The 13,442-nt window shown below is 51.7% G+C and overlaps 1 protein-coding gene across 4 annotated transcripts in view; it reads left to right on the top strand.

The window, feature by feature from the left end:
• PTPRN2 (protein tyrosine phosphatase receptor type N2) overlaps positions 1–13,442 on the top strand; it is a 998,301-nt gene that overhangs the window by 640,247 nt on the left and 344,612 nt on the right. The gene's annotated exons all lie outside the window — the stretch shown is intronic.

Below are 13,442 nucleotides of genomic sequence, written 5' to 3'. Positions count from 1 at the left end.
TTGGAAGCCCAAGGAGATAACAACGTAAATCTACCAAATCGGCACAGTGTTTAAAGCTTAAACCAATGAGCACACGGAGCACTAGGAACTGTGTGTGTGTTGGTGACAGGAGTGTAAATTGATAGAATCCCTTTGGGACATCTATGTCTTAGTGATTGTACTGGAGAAAATTATGTACATATGCCTGGAGACATGTGAGAATGTTCATGGCTACGCTGTTTCAGATATGGAGGGAAAAATAAGAACCCAGTTTCCCACCGGATTGGGTAAGTGATTGGAAAAATAAAGCATGATGCTCCATATGCATAGAATGCAGTCACACAGCAATGAAAATGCATGAGCCACCATGACATGCAAAACCGAATCTGAGTCTCAGAACACAGGGTTAGCAGAAGATGGAAGGCGCATCACAGAACGTGTATGTTATTATGTCATCTTATGCAGTATTTTGTTTAGGGATACACACATAGGTGAAAAAAAAAGTCTACATAAAGAAACTATGCACCCAGAATTCATGAGAGTTATTAGCTTTGATAGGACCAAGAGCTCACAGAGAGTATCAAAGATAATTTTAATGTTTTATCGCTTTTTGGAGTGGCAGGTATCCTGGGTGTTTGCTGTCTTATTATCCTTTGGATGCAACACATATAATATTCTTTGGTATCTTCCAAATATTTAATGGAATATAAATATAAAATATTAATATTTTTGAATTACAAATTAACCTCAAAACTTCTAACTTTCAAGAGAAAGTCATCTGAGTTGGTGAAAGGAATCATTTCCAGGAGCCCATGATATATGCATGTTTAATAAAACACTGAACGTTATACACATGTCAGTAGGTGCACATCTAGTTTATCTCCCTAAACTTCTTTGCTATTTCTATACTAAGCAGGGTGGGACCCTGGCTATTCAGGTAGAAATGAGCGTCTTTGCATCGTGGTAAATCTCTAAGGGGGCGTCTTTTCATCCTGGTGATCACTGCATTGCAAGCCCAGTCACCATGCAGACGTTTCTCCATGGGGTGGTTCTTGTGGGCACAGCATCTTGCCTCCTCTCTTCCTTCGGGTGGTCAGGCATCAGCCCCGGTTCACGATGGCATGGAGACTGCTCTTCTTCATGGATAGCCTCTTCTTGGCTTGCTGTGCCACAGCGCCTTTGGCCTCACCGCCAAAGGAGAAAAGAGAGATGATGAACAGCCCACTTCCAGCACAGGCACGGGAAAGGGCACCCCCCTTCTCTTCTCCCTCTCTAGGAATTAAGCTTTAAATGGCATCTCTGGTTTCAGTAAATAATTGTCAGGAAAGCAGTTATGTTCCAGGGTTATTTTAATTCCTTCTGACAGTTAGCAAAATTAAACATCCAAACATTGGGGCAACATGCTACTTTCAGATGACTTGATGTAAAATGATTAACATCAAAACATTTCCTTGTGTTTTGTGTTGTTGCCATGCAGTGGATCACAACACATTACAGGAACGTGCTCTGGCTGCTGGGCTGATCGCAGGCGCGCGTGCGCGCTCGCTCTCACACACACACGTGCCCTGCCGCATGACATCTTTCTGGCTGTGTTTTGACACAGTCAGCTATGCATTGGTTTGCTTTGCATACAAATGATCAGGTTACACCACACTGTGTGGGAAAGAGGAAGCCTCCACCAGCTGTGCAGAACCGTGTATGTGTGTGATTATGCGCCCGTTCCTACGGCATACATGCGTGATCCTGGACCCGTCCCCACGGCATACGTGCGTCATCCTGAGCCCGTTCCCACAGCGTACATGCATGATCCTGGACCCTCCCCACGGCGTACATGCGTGATCCTGGACCCGTCCCCACGGCATACGTGCGTCATCCTGAGCCCGTTCCCACGGCATACATGCATGATCCTGGACCCATCCCCACGGCGTACATGCGTGATCCTGGACCCGTCCCCACGGCATACGTGCGTCATCCTGAGCCCGTTCCCACGGCGTACATGCATGATCCTGGACCCATCCCCACGGCGTACCTGCGTGATCCTGCACCCGTCCCCACGGCATACGTGCGTGATCCTGGACCCGTCCCCACGGCGTATGTGCGTGATCCTGGACCCGTCCCCACGTTATATGTGCGTGATCCTGGGCCCGTTCCCATGGCGTACGCGCGTGATCCTGCACCCATTCCCACGGTGTACGTGCATGATCCTGCACGCATTCCCACGGCGTACCTGCATGATCCTGCACCCGTGCTCATGGCTGGCAGCCCATATTGGAAGAGAATTATGAGACTACAAATCAGGAATCCTCAGATATCCTTTTATCGTTGGCTCTTTAGTTCAAAACTAGAACTGTGGGTGTGGAAGGTATAGGAAACTCCCTCCCTGCACCACTAGTGAGTGCCACCACCGGTCTTAGTAATAGAGGTAACAGTGGTGGCATGATCATCCTACAGATAGTAATGCTCTAACGCTGCCACTAGGGAGTTAATTTGCTCATGCTTCCTATAAGTCACTTATTCATTCCCTCAACAGATAATCGTTGAGGTCCTCCTATGTGCTGGACAGTGTTCTAAGCACTAGGGCAAATCCTTGCTTTGTGGGACTGATATTCTAGAGAAAAAATAGATAATAAACAAGCATGCATCATGTGAGAGGGTGATAAATGTTTTGGGAAAGAATGAAGCTGGATGAGGGGGCAGGCAGGTGATGGGGTGAGGGCCCGATGTTGGGTGAGAACAGGAGGACCATGCAGATGGCTGCAGGCGGGCATTTGAGGATCAGGAACAAACAGCAGGTACAAAGGCCCTGAGGCGGGAGCTGGCCCGGGCATCCCGCGCTGAAGGGGCTGGAGTGGCTGAGTAGGGGTGAGGGGGCTGTTGGAGGTGATGTCAGGGCGGCAGCCAAGGGCCAGGTTTTGAAGGGCCTTGTGTCTGTGGCTGGGACTGTAGACCTCACTGTGGGCGAGATGGGCCAGCGCAGGGCTTTGAGGAGAGGCTTGAGTGTGTGTGAGTGGCCAGCATCCTCCCTCCCCACTGTGTATAGAGTCAGCCCATCCAGCTGTCGAGGGGCTCAAGGCCAGAGGGCAAGTGGCATTCCATGCTGGGCTTCTGGACATTTAAAAGTCTATGTGAGGCCCATTAGCTGCTCAAAAAATGCTTCATACTTTGAAAAATATATGTTCATAGTGAAAAAAATTATTCAAATGTGCACAAAGCTATTGTTTTTATTTCTGCAAATTAATCCAATGAAAAAGACAGTGGATTGGATTATAATCCTGTGAGTAGTGATGTTCTCTCAATGGGCTGGTAAGGTTTGGCTGAGTAATAAATTAATGACATACATAATTTTGTAAATTATTGTATATTTATTTGTAAATGCATTTTATTCCCCTTGTTTCATGAAATCACTAATTAGATTGTTTAATGACAATCTTCATAAAGTTGAAATGATTCAACTGTAATTGCACACAGGGTACAAGATGTATTTTCATTAAAAATAAAAATGCATTTAAAATTGTAAACTAAAATTATGCTTCAAAAGTTATTTTTCTTCAAAAAGATTTAATGTGAATTATTAAAATTCTAAAGCCAAATATAATTCACAAAATATCAAAATTTTCAATCAAAAGTATTTAAATAAAGCTGTATTTTAAATTGTATTTTGTGACAATTTAATCAAATTGTAGTCCATATTTTTATAAGAATAAGACATTTGTGATTCTGGCTCTGAGATCCCTGCAGTTGCTGATGTCATGAGCTGGTAGTATGAGTCATGCATGTCCTGTCTCGACAGATGTAGAAAAATGAAAGAGATTGTGGGGTGCTGCGGGGTGCCTCCACATTTGTCCGTGAGTACTTCTAGAGCTGTGAGCCGACGTGCAAAGAAACGCAAGAGTGGGCACCTGGCACTGCCAGGAACGGGTACTTCTTTATGCAGAAATCACTGGCTTTTCTGCAACCTGAACAGCAGGATTTGACACGTTCATTAATTTGTCTTTTCTCCTGCCTAAGTGCTTCCGCTCTTCAAACCTCCCTGCTCCCAGGCACGAAAGGCCTCACACAACACGTGGCTTCCACGGAATGCAGGCTGCAGGTGTGGAGGCCCTTTCACGGCTCGCATGGCAGAAGTGCTGGGTGCAGGGGACATCGTCCTGCAGCTCGACTGCGGCTCGGCCTGCGTGGCCCCTCCCAGGCCAGGCCCGGCACCATAGATGGAAGAGCCAGGCAGCGCAGTTGGGGTCTCTGCAAGATCCAGAGCAGAGAATGAGGTGCTGGACGCACCTGGCCACGCGGAGATGTCGGCAGGTCCCGTGTGCACCCTGAGGCCAGAACCTGCGGCCTCACCAGGTGCTCTGTGCTGTGTCTGAGGAGAATAAAGGCGGCTCTGCGGCTGTGGGCCTGAGCTACTGGCAGGCTGGGGTCACGGGGGACAGACAGGCTTGGGGAAGTCGGTGAGGTCAGGAATTTGGGTGGAGACACCACTGGACATCCTGGTGGCAGTGGCAAGAAGACAGGTGGGATATCGCAGAAAGGATGGGGCCGGAGGAAAGAAAATGGCTCTGATCAGCGAACAGATGCGGGTCAGGGCCTGAGGACTGAACACAGCACATGGGGGTAGAAGAGGGTGGAAAAGAGAAGCCTGAGGCCCAGCCCGGGACACCCCACACGCAGGGGACAGGGAGAGACTGCCACCCGGGACACCCCACATGCAGGGGACAGGGAGAGACTGCCACCCGGGACACCCCACATGCAGGGGACAGGGAGAGACTGCCACCCGGGACACCCCACACGCAGGGGTGAATGTTCCCGTGGTGCCCAGCTGGCCCGTGGCTGCACAGAGCTGTGGCCTGGTCCTCTCCGAGCCCACATTCTCACCCTCGGTCATGGGGTGCCCCAGATGCCGCCACACCCACCTTGAAGGGGGTTTTATGCTTCATCCTTCCGCCCCTTCGGCTGTCCAAAGTGTGACATCAGCACAGATCTGAGCATAAAACACTGGTTCCTGCCCCCACTATCACCAGCCATGCTGTGACCCTTGTCCCCTCCCCAAGGGTTTGGGGAAGGATGAGCTTTGGGGGCTGAGGAGGGGTAGGGTCAGCTGAGGACCCTGGGCACCATGTGCCGTGGTGGGACTGAGATTAAACACACGTAAATGCACCCCGGCTCCCTCCTGCCTCCAAGGCATCTTGCTCACACAGGAGCAGGCCTTTGGCCGAGAACCACTTCCAAGGAGCAGGGCTGGCTGCCGAGAGGGCTGCAGAAAGCCAGGGCTGTGCTCTGGATGGGACCTGCCTCCAGCCACCATCACAGCCCAACAAAAAAGAGCTGCACGTGGCCTGGCTACGGCGAGTCGCCCAGAGGGTTCTACGGTGACAGTGTCAGGACAGCACTCTGTGTGAGGCAGGGGCCTCTCCGGAGAAAGGTTCTCTGACCTGTACAGGAAAACCTGCTGTGGGGGGTCCTGGGTGGCCACCATCCCTTCAGGGCCCCTCCCAGTGCACCTCCCTCCAGCTGTGGTGGGGACCCCGCCCCCCACCCTGCACCTGCCTCCAGGGCCAGCCTCTCCACCCTCAGAGACGCACCACCCTTGGGGACATACCACAGTGGCCTTCTACAGCCCAGTGTCCCAAAGGGGCCGTGTGACAGCTTCCATGGCGGCTTCCAGACCTTTCCAACAGGTGTCAGGGTGTCAGGATCTCAGGATTTGCTGAGTGAGAGTCTTTGGTTCTGAAATGAAGACTGAGGAAGCGTCACTGCACGTGTTTGATGTTAAGACATGTTAGAGGTCCCAGAACCAAAGAAGCTTAGAGCAGGGCCTTCTCCAGGAAGCTTCAGACCCTGGCGAGCCCCCAGTCTAGAGGGGCTCAGGACACGTGGGTCCTGCCTACTCTGCCCCTCCCTAAGGTCTGCCTCGGGCCCCAGCCCATTCTCCACGCCGCCCATGGTCCTGGGAGAACAGTGTGTGCCCCAGCGCCCAGAGGGTGAGTGAAAGGCTCACAGCGCACAGTAGTGAGTGAAAGGCTTTGAGAAGGTTCGCAATGTTTAAACCTTTTTTTTAGGAGTTTTAGGTTTGGCCTGAGCGACTGGCAGGCTATTTCTCAACCTTGTATGAATCAAGACCCCATTTTTTCATAGACTACCTATTACCACTGGGAGAGCCCAGTCCAGGATTGTCCACTCCGAGGGAAGGTGGGGCCCCTCGTGGGCCTCACGTATGGTCCTGCTAGAGTTCTTTTCAGAAAACAACATGGGGAAAGAGAATGGGCTGAAAGAGGAAAGTATGGACGTTGCTTATTTTTAAAAGATTCCTTTACAGGAATTGTGATCAGCCTGCGACCAGGTGGGCCTCGTGTTAGTCTGCGACAGGGCAGCTCGCCTGGGCACAGGAGGCCTCTGCACTCCCAGTGGCTCAGTGGCCACCCCAGGATGTCCAAAAAGGAAAGGAGGTGCCGGCTGGGGCCAGAGCTCCAATCACTGAATCAGGTTCCTTCAAAGCTCTTTCCCCTTCCTCTTCCCAGGAATGACGTCCGCTTTAAGGAAAGCCCTCGCTGGGCACCTTGCTGACGTGTACGGGGAATCCTGACCAGTGGCCTCCAGTTTCAGAAAGGCTGACCTCAGGGCAGGGGCAGAGTCCACAGAGGCCCCCAAATTACCCGGAGATGCTGACCCCCTGCATGGGAGCCCTGGGTGGAAAGTGGCAGCGTTGAGGCAGCTTGTTTACGGTGGCTGTGAGGCACAGGATGCAGATCTTATCCTGGGGATGTCGTTTCAGTTAGGCCAGACCAGGCTCCACCCCATAAGGGAGGAGGACCCTTCCTAAGGAAGCCAGTGGTGCTGTCCAGAAAGCTGGCCAGGCTCCAGGTGACAGCTTCACCCTGGGCCTGGGGGCTCTCCCTCCCCTCCCACCTTCTAATGGAGCAAAGCCATTACGTGATCCCCATTGTAATTTAGATTACAGAAGAGACTTCTGCACATTCTTTCAGGTTAAAATAACGAGGATAAAGAGAGTAGGCAAAATTATTCCACTGTAGCTGCGTGCTTAATTATATGGAATGCTGCATAAATTGTCAAGTGCAAAGAATTAGTCTGATAAATTAAAATACTAATTAAATAGGCTATTGCAGAATTTTGAGAACATTATAGGGTTCCGCTTCTTCAGGTAATTTGCATATCCTTCATCTAGTGAATTTAATTTTAAAGGACTTCTTTTTTGTGTTTGGAAACCCTTTTTGTCTCCCATGAAGATAAAAACGGGCTTTCTCTGTTGTTCCGTGCCTTTATTAAGGCAGCTTCTCCAACTGTCTCCACGCCCTGGCCTGACAGACACGGGAGGCCCAGAACTCAGCTCAAAACATAACTCAGACCTGGCATTTGATGGACATCTGGCTGAAGCAGGCTTTTTCTTTTTTTCCTCCTTCAACATGTTCAGCAGAGACAAAAACTGGCAGTATTGTCATGGAGTTCATAAAAAGGAACAAAAGGACACTGAGAATCAGCAGGTATTTACTTTAGACTTAAAAGGAGTCGGTGTGAGTCCTTGGTTACACGTGTGGGCAAAAGTCCCGCGAGAGGACGGCGGGCTCCCCAGTGCCGACGCGTCAGGATCAGAGCTCAACACCTGTCACAATTCCACCAACAGGGTGGAGAAGGGAATCCACGCAGCCGTTTAGGGAAATCCGGTGGAGCGGCAAGGGTGCAGGAATAATGTCAAGAGGTGTCCAGGGTGGCCTGAGACCCACAGGATGCCGGGAACCATGAGGCATTGTTTTTCCTTTTAGGCATATTTGAGGTTAAAAAAAAAATCTGAAGCAACAAACCACAGGGCTGTGCTGCGGAGGCTGCCCTTGTGCAGCATTCACGATGCAGGAGGAGGGAAGTGCGGCCTCTCTGTGTTTCGATTCTCTCTGCCAGAGAGAAATCTCAAAGTCAGAAAGTGAGCTAGTGAGGACAGGCATCGCTGAAAGGGGCCGGAACACAGGGCTGCGTGAAGTCAGCTGACGCCCCACAGACACTGGCTCGTTCCACAGCACCAAGGGAACGTGCAGATGCCCCTGAAAAGCACTCGGTAACCTCCAAAGAGACTTCCCTGGTAAGAAGCCGGACTCTGGGGACTCTGGGACCTGGATTCTGTGCTTTGTGAGACTCCCCGGCACCTGCTCGGGGCACTGTCGGGCTTTCCAGAAGATGGTGGAGTTTCTTGACGTGAGCTGGCAGGTTGGATGTCAGTGCCCAGCACAGTGCTGGGGGCATCACTCAGCAGACCCTCTGCGGGGCCTTGGGAAGGGAGCAGTGACACCGGGAGCCTGTGGGCTCTGAGAAGCGGCCTGCAGAGCCCCTCACTCCTCCTGTGAGGGAACCGGCCTGTGGGGGAAGGAAGAGACCCTTCTTGGGAAACAGAAGAAATCAGGAGAATCCTGGTGACCTTTATCCTGTTGCTGCGGGTGCTGTTAGCCGGGGACACAGCGATTCCACTGTGGGAGGAAGACCCTGATAGCTGAGTCACCCGGAGCAAAGTCGCTGAGCAATGTTCCAGCTGATGTTTGATGTTCAAAGCACAAGCAGAAGCACTGATCAGCGAGTTAATAGCACCAGAGACCAGAGCACACTGGAGTCTCAGACACGGAGCAGATACAGCACTTTCTCCTTAGGAAGTGACAGTGGCCCGGCCACAACACATGCAGCGAAACAGCCGCTGTCACGAGGGCACATGGATTAGTCACTTGCTGTGTGCCCAGACCTGGGCCGTGCTGGCTCAGAGGCTCCCACGTGGTCCTCACAGCTGCTTGTGAAGCGTGCACGTGACAGGTGTTGAGCTGTGATCCTGACGCGTCGGCACTGGGGAGCCCGCCGTCCTCTCGCGGGACTTTTGCCCACACATGTGTAACAAGGATCACACCGACTCCTTTTAAGTCTAAAGCCTGGATGGGGAGACAGATTGAAGTGTGGGAAGCGCTTGCCCCGGCACTTGGTGTGTGGCAGGAATGTAGCCACTGCCAGCTTCATTACTTTTCAATTATTTTACTCTGTGACTTCGATTTTGATTTACACTGCAGTCTCAGATTAGCTCGAGAATGAAACTGTCCCTTGTACTCTCTTAAAACCTTTTAGTACAAAAAAAAAAAAAGGAAAAAGAAAAAACTAAACACTAATTCAGGTTGTTTGTTCAATTGCTGATTTAAACTGACTGAACTAAATTTTAAAAGGTCTGGTCAGTTTCGAGAGGCAGCACCGTGGGGCATGTGGAGGGTTGTCAGTGGCACATCTGTTTACTTATCTGTATTTTTAATTTTCAGCTTTTATTTTAGATTCTGGGAGTACATGTGCAGGCTTGTGACCTGGGCATGCTGGTGATGCTGAGGTTTGGGGTACACTTGCTCCCGTCATGCATGTAGTGAGCACGTCCCCCAGAGGGAGTTTCAGCCTTTTTCTCCCACCTCCCTCTCGCTGCCTCTCACATTCCCTCTTACATTCCCCGGTGTCTGTTGTTCCCGTCTCTATGGCTGTGAGTACCCGATGTCTGGTCCCCACTTCCATGTGAGGGCATGTGGTGGCGTGTGTGGCTCTCTGATGAGTGTAGTTCCCACTTCCGTGTGAGCCTGTGTGGCAGCGTGTGGCTCTCTGATGATGTCTGGTTCCTGCTTCCGTGTGAGAGCATATGGCAGCATGTGGCTTTCTGCTTTTGAATTAATTTGCTTAGGATGGTGGCCCCAAATCGTGTCCTCTCCAGCAACGTGGATGCATTTGTTGAAGAAAGAACACAGGCCCCTAAGCATCAAAGTGCAGTCATAGACCCTGAAGAACCTTGCCTGTCCTGGAGAGGCTCACAGTCAGCTCGGGAGGCAGTTCTGCTAGGAACTCACCACGATGCCTGTTTCACTGACTGGGAAGCCATTTCTCAGCTCAGGTCCGCTGAAGAGTAGAGACAGTGCCATTGAACCACAGCACATGGTTTGGAATCACCTCAGATGATCTTGTATTTATTGAACAAACTCTCTCAGACTCATTTATCAGCCTCACTCTTGCATGGGCATCTAAAAGGAGTTTTAGTGATCAATGGGTTAAAGAATCCAGACGTGCATCACACTCAGAGCCCCTCCACTGAGTGCCTCCACAGCACGATGCTGGTCCCCACGTGCTCTCCAGGCCACGGCGGGGCTGGTCCCCACGTGCTCTCCAGGCCACCGCGAGGCTGGTCCCCCGTGCTCTCCAGGCCACGTGAGGTTGATTTCCAGGCCGCGTGGGTCCCCACGTGCTCTCCAGGCCACTGCGGGGCTGGTCCCCACGTGCTCTCCAGGCCACGGCGGGGCTGGTCCCCACGTGCTCTCCAGGCCACTGCGGGGTGGCGGCACAGCACTTCTCATGAGTGTTCTACTGCAGCCAACACGATCATCCTCTGAGTCACTATTGGCTGCAGCTGACGCCCTTTCTGGACGTTCCGCTGCGGCGAGTTCCTGGCCTCTTAGGAGGCCCAGTGGAAAGTGCTCAGGTAGAAACAAGGACTCCTCCCCAAGGCCTCCAAGGATGCACCTTGCTGCGCTGCCGATTCAGGGCAGCAGGAGTTACCCTGTCACACCCGTGCTGGCCTGTGCTGCGACCCCACTTCAGCTGGGGGAAGTGTGCACTTCAGAACCAAGGAAACACGGGTGGGAAGGCCCCACCTCAGAACCAAGGAAACACGGATAGGAAGGCCCCACCTCAGAACCAAGGAAACACGGGTGGGAAGGCCCCACCTCAGAACCAAGGAAACACGGGCGGGAAGGCCCCACCTCAGAACCAAGGAAACACGGGCGGGAAGGCCCCACCTCAGAACCAAGGAAACATGGATAGGAAGGCCCCACCTCAGAACCAAGGAAACACGGATAGGAAGGCCCCACCTCAGAACCAAGGAAACACGGGTGGGAAGGCCCCACCTCAGAACCAAGGAAACACGGATAGGAAGGCCCCACCTCAGAACCAAGGAAACATGGATAGGAAGGCCCCACCTCAGAACCAAGGAAACACGGGTGGGAAGGCCCCACCTCAGAACCAAGGAAACATGGATAGGAAGGCCCCACCTCAGAACCAAGGAAACACGGATGGGAAGGCCCCACCTCAGAACCAAGGAAACATGGACGGGAAGGCCTCACCTCAGAACCAAGGAAACACGGGCGGGAAGGCCCCACCTCACCAGGAACCGGGAAGGCCCCACCTCCAGAACCAAGGCCCCACCTCAGAACCAAGGAAACATGGACGGGAAGGCCTCACTTCGGGTATAAACAAAGCACTGTGCCAGCACAGGGGACAGTTTGCATCCACTCAGTAGAACTAATTTTACTTTTTCAGGAATTTTGTGAGCCCGTTATTGAGTACAGCCATTGTGAGACATTGAATGATAAAAACATACACTTAAATAAACTATGTTAAGAGCAGAAGCGATCAATACTCAAGCTCACCATTTTATAACTGGTTCTCTACATTTTACTGTCATCGGCATCCTTGAGATTATTTCTGTCCTCCACGTCTGCATGGTGGGAGCTCTTCCCCGTGCGCCTGCAACTCTGCATCTGGTTGGTTCGGCCCCGCCATGCCTCGTGTTGAAATTCGGTCCCCATATGTGACTCTGCATCTGGTTGGTTCGGCCCCGCCATGCCTCGTGTTGAAATTCGGTCCCCATGTTGGAGGTGCAGCCTGGTGGGAGGGGCAGATGGGGCGGGGCAGATCCCTCGTGAATGGATTCATGCCCTCCCAGGGTGGAAGCGAGCAACTTCTCGCTCTCTTAACTCCTGGGAGAGCTGATTGTTAACAAGAGCCTGGCCCTCCCTCTGCCCTCTCCTGCTTCCTCTCTCCCCATGTGAGCTCTGCACACTGCATGGCTCCTTCACCTTCCACCACAAGTGGAAGCAGCTTGGGGCATCCTCAGATGCAGACACCTGTGCCATGCTTCTTGTGCAGCCTGCAGGACTGTGAGCCAAATAAACCTCTTTTCCTTGTAAATTGCCCAGCTTTGGGTGTTCCTTTACAGCAACACAAACAGACTAAGACAGGGTCTCTCCCCATTCCCTTTAGTAGCATCACATGAGCACTGAAGTCAACTGTGATGGGAGCATTTACACAGAGCAGAAATTACCCAGTGCTATAATTTACAATTCTGTTATGCAGGGGACAGGCAGCCTACATACCATGAACTGTGAGACACAGAGGGCCAGGCTGAGGATGGTGTGAGGGCGTGCCCCTGAGCACATGCAGGGCCTGAGCTGCCTGGGAAGAGGACTGTGTTTTCGTCAGACTGAGGAGCTCAGAGCATCCTGGCAGGGGACAGAGAATGCCTGAAATGGGCTGAAAAGCCCAATATCTGGGCAAGGAGTGCCACCTGGACCTCAGGGTCAGCAAGGCAAGTTCTCCATGCCTGCAGGGGACACCATTGAGAGGCTTTGAAGGGCCACTGAAGGGTCTGGATGTTGAGGTCAAGGATGGACAGACACCCTTAGACTGACTGCTCGTGACACCCTGGGCACAGTGTGGAGAACGGACTAGAGCCAGGCAACCTCTTGGCAACCACAGCCTGCGGGTCAAATCAGGCCCACTGTCTGCTGTTGTAAATAAAGTTTTATCGGAACACAGCCATGACCATCCACTTAGGTGTGGTCTGCAGCTACCTCCACACTGCAAGGCAGGGCTGAGTAGCTGCGACGGAGCCGTGGGCCTGCCGAGCCTGACCCAGTTGCTGCCTGCCCTTCACAGGAAAAGGGTGCTCCCTGGCAGACTGGATTTTTCTCATTACTATGGGCTGGGGCTGCCGTTTTCATTCCTGACCCTGACGTCGGTGACCGTTCTGCAGCAGTGACCAGGGTGGTTCTAAGGTTGCTTTTGTACTCACTTTCTGTTCCTCAGTCTACTTAAAAGAGTCCACTATTACCCTCCTGAAGGAAGCTTGCCAATCAGTCAGACGTCTCCTGTGTTTGCGGGAGGACATCAGCACCGATGGCCTTATAGCTCTCTTGCCACCCAAGGCTTACATTTGTGTCCTCCCCTCCCCTGGGCCCCTACCCCATCATAAAGTATTAAAGGAGTTTTGCTTTAGCCCAGACTGTTTTCTGTCTGTCTTGTTCTTTCAGCATAGTAGGTAATTAGTTATATATAGAAAATAATATGCATTTGCTCGAAGGGAAAAACTTTCCATAAGACAATGGAGAGGCCCCAACAGCGGGGAGGGCAGGCTGTAACAGGATCTCATTCGCATCCCTCTGAAAGGAATAATTTCATTACCCCAGATTAACATAGGGGCGCTACAATAAGGGGTGAGAGTAATTGATATTTTCCTGCTATCTCATCCTGTATTAATCACAATTGCAAGGCACTCTTCATTCATAGGGTTTGTGGTGAAATTCCATTTTTTTCTGGTTTTCATCTCCAAAGTGACAAGGGCTTTATGCAAACGCATATTTCCACAGAGTCGTAAGCCAAGGTCAATTGCCTTGTGACACCTG

The sequence above is a fragment of the Nomascus leucogenys genome, chromosome 13 (genome assembly GCF_006542625.1).
Source record: "Nomascus leucogenys isolate Asia chromosome 13, Asia_NLE_v1, whole genome shotgun sequence".
Lineage (NCBI taxonomy): Eukaryota > Metazoa > Chordata > Mammalia > Primates > Hylobatidae > Nomascus > Nomascus leucogenys.
This window is presented reverse-complemented; position numbering and strand designations above follow the sequence as displayed.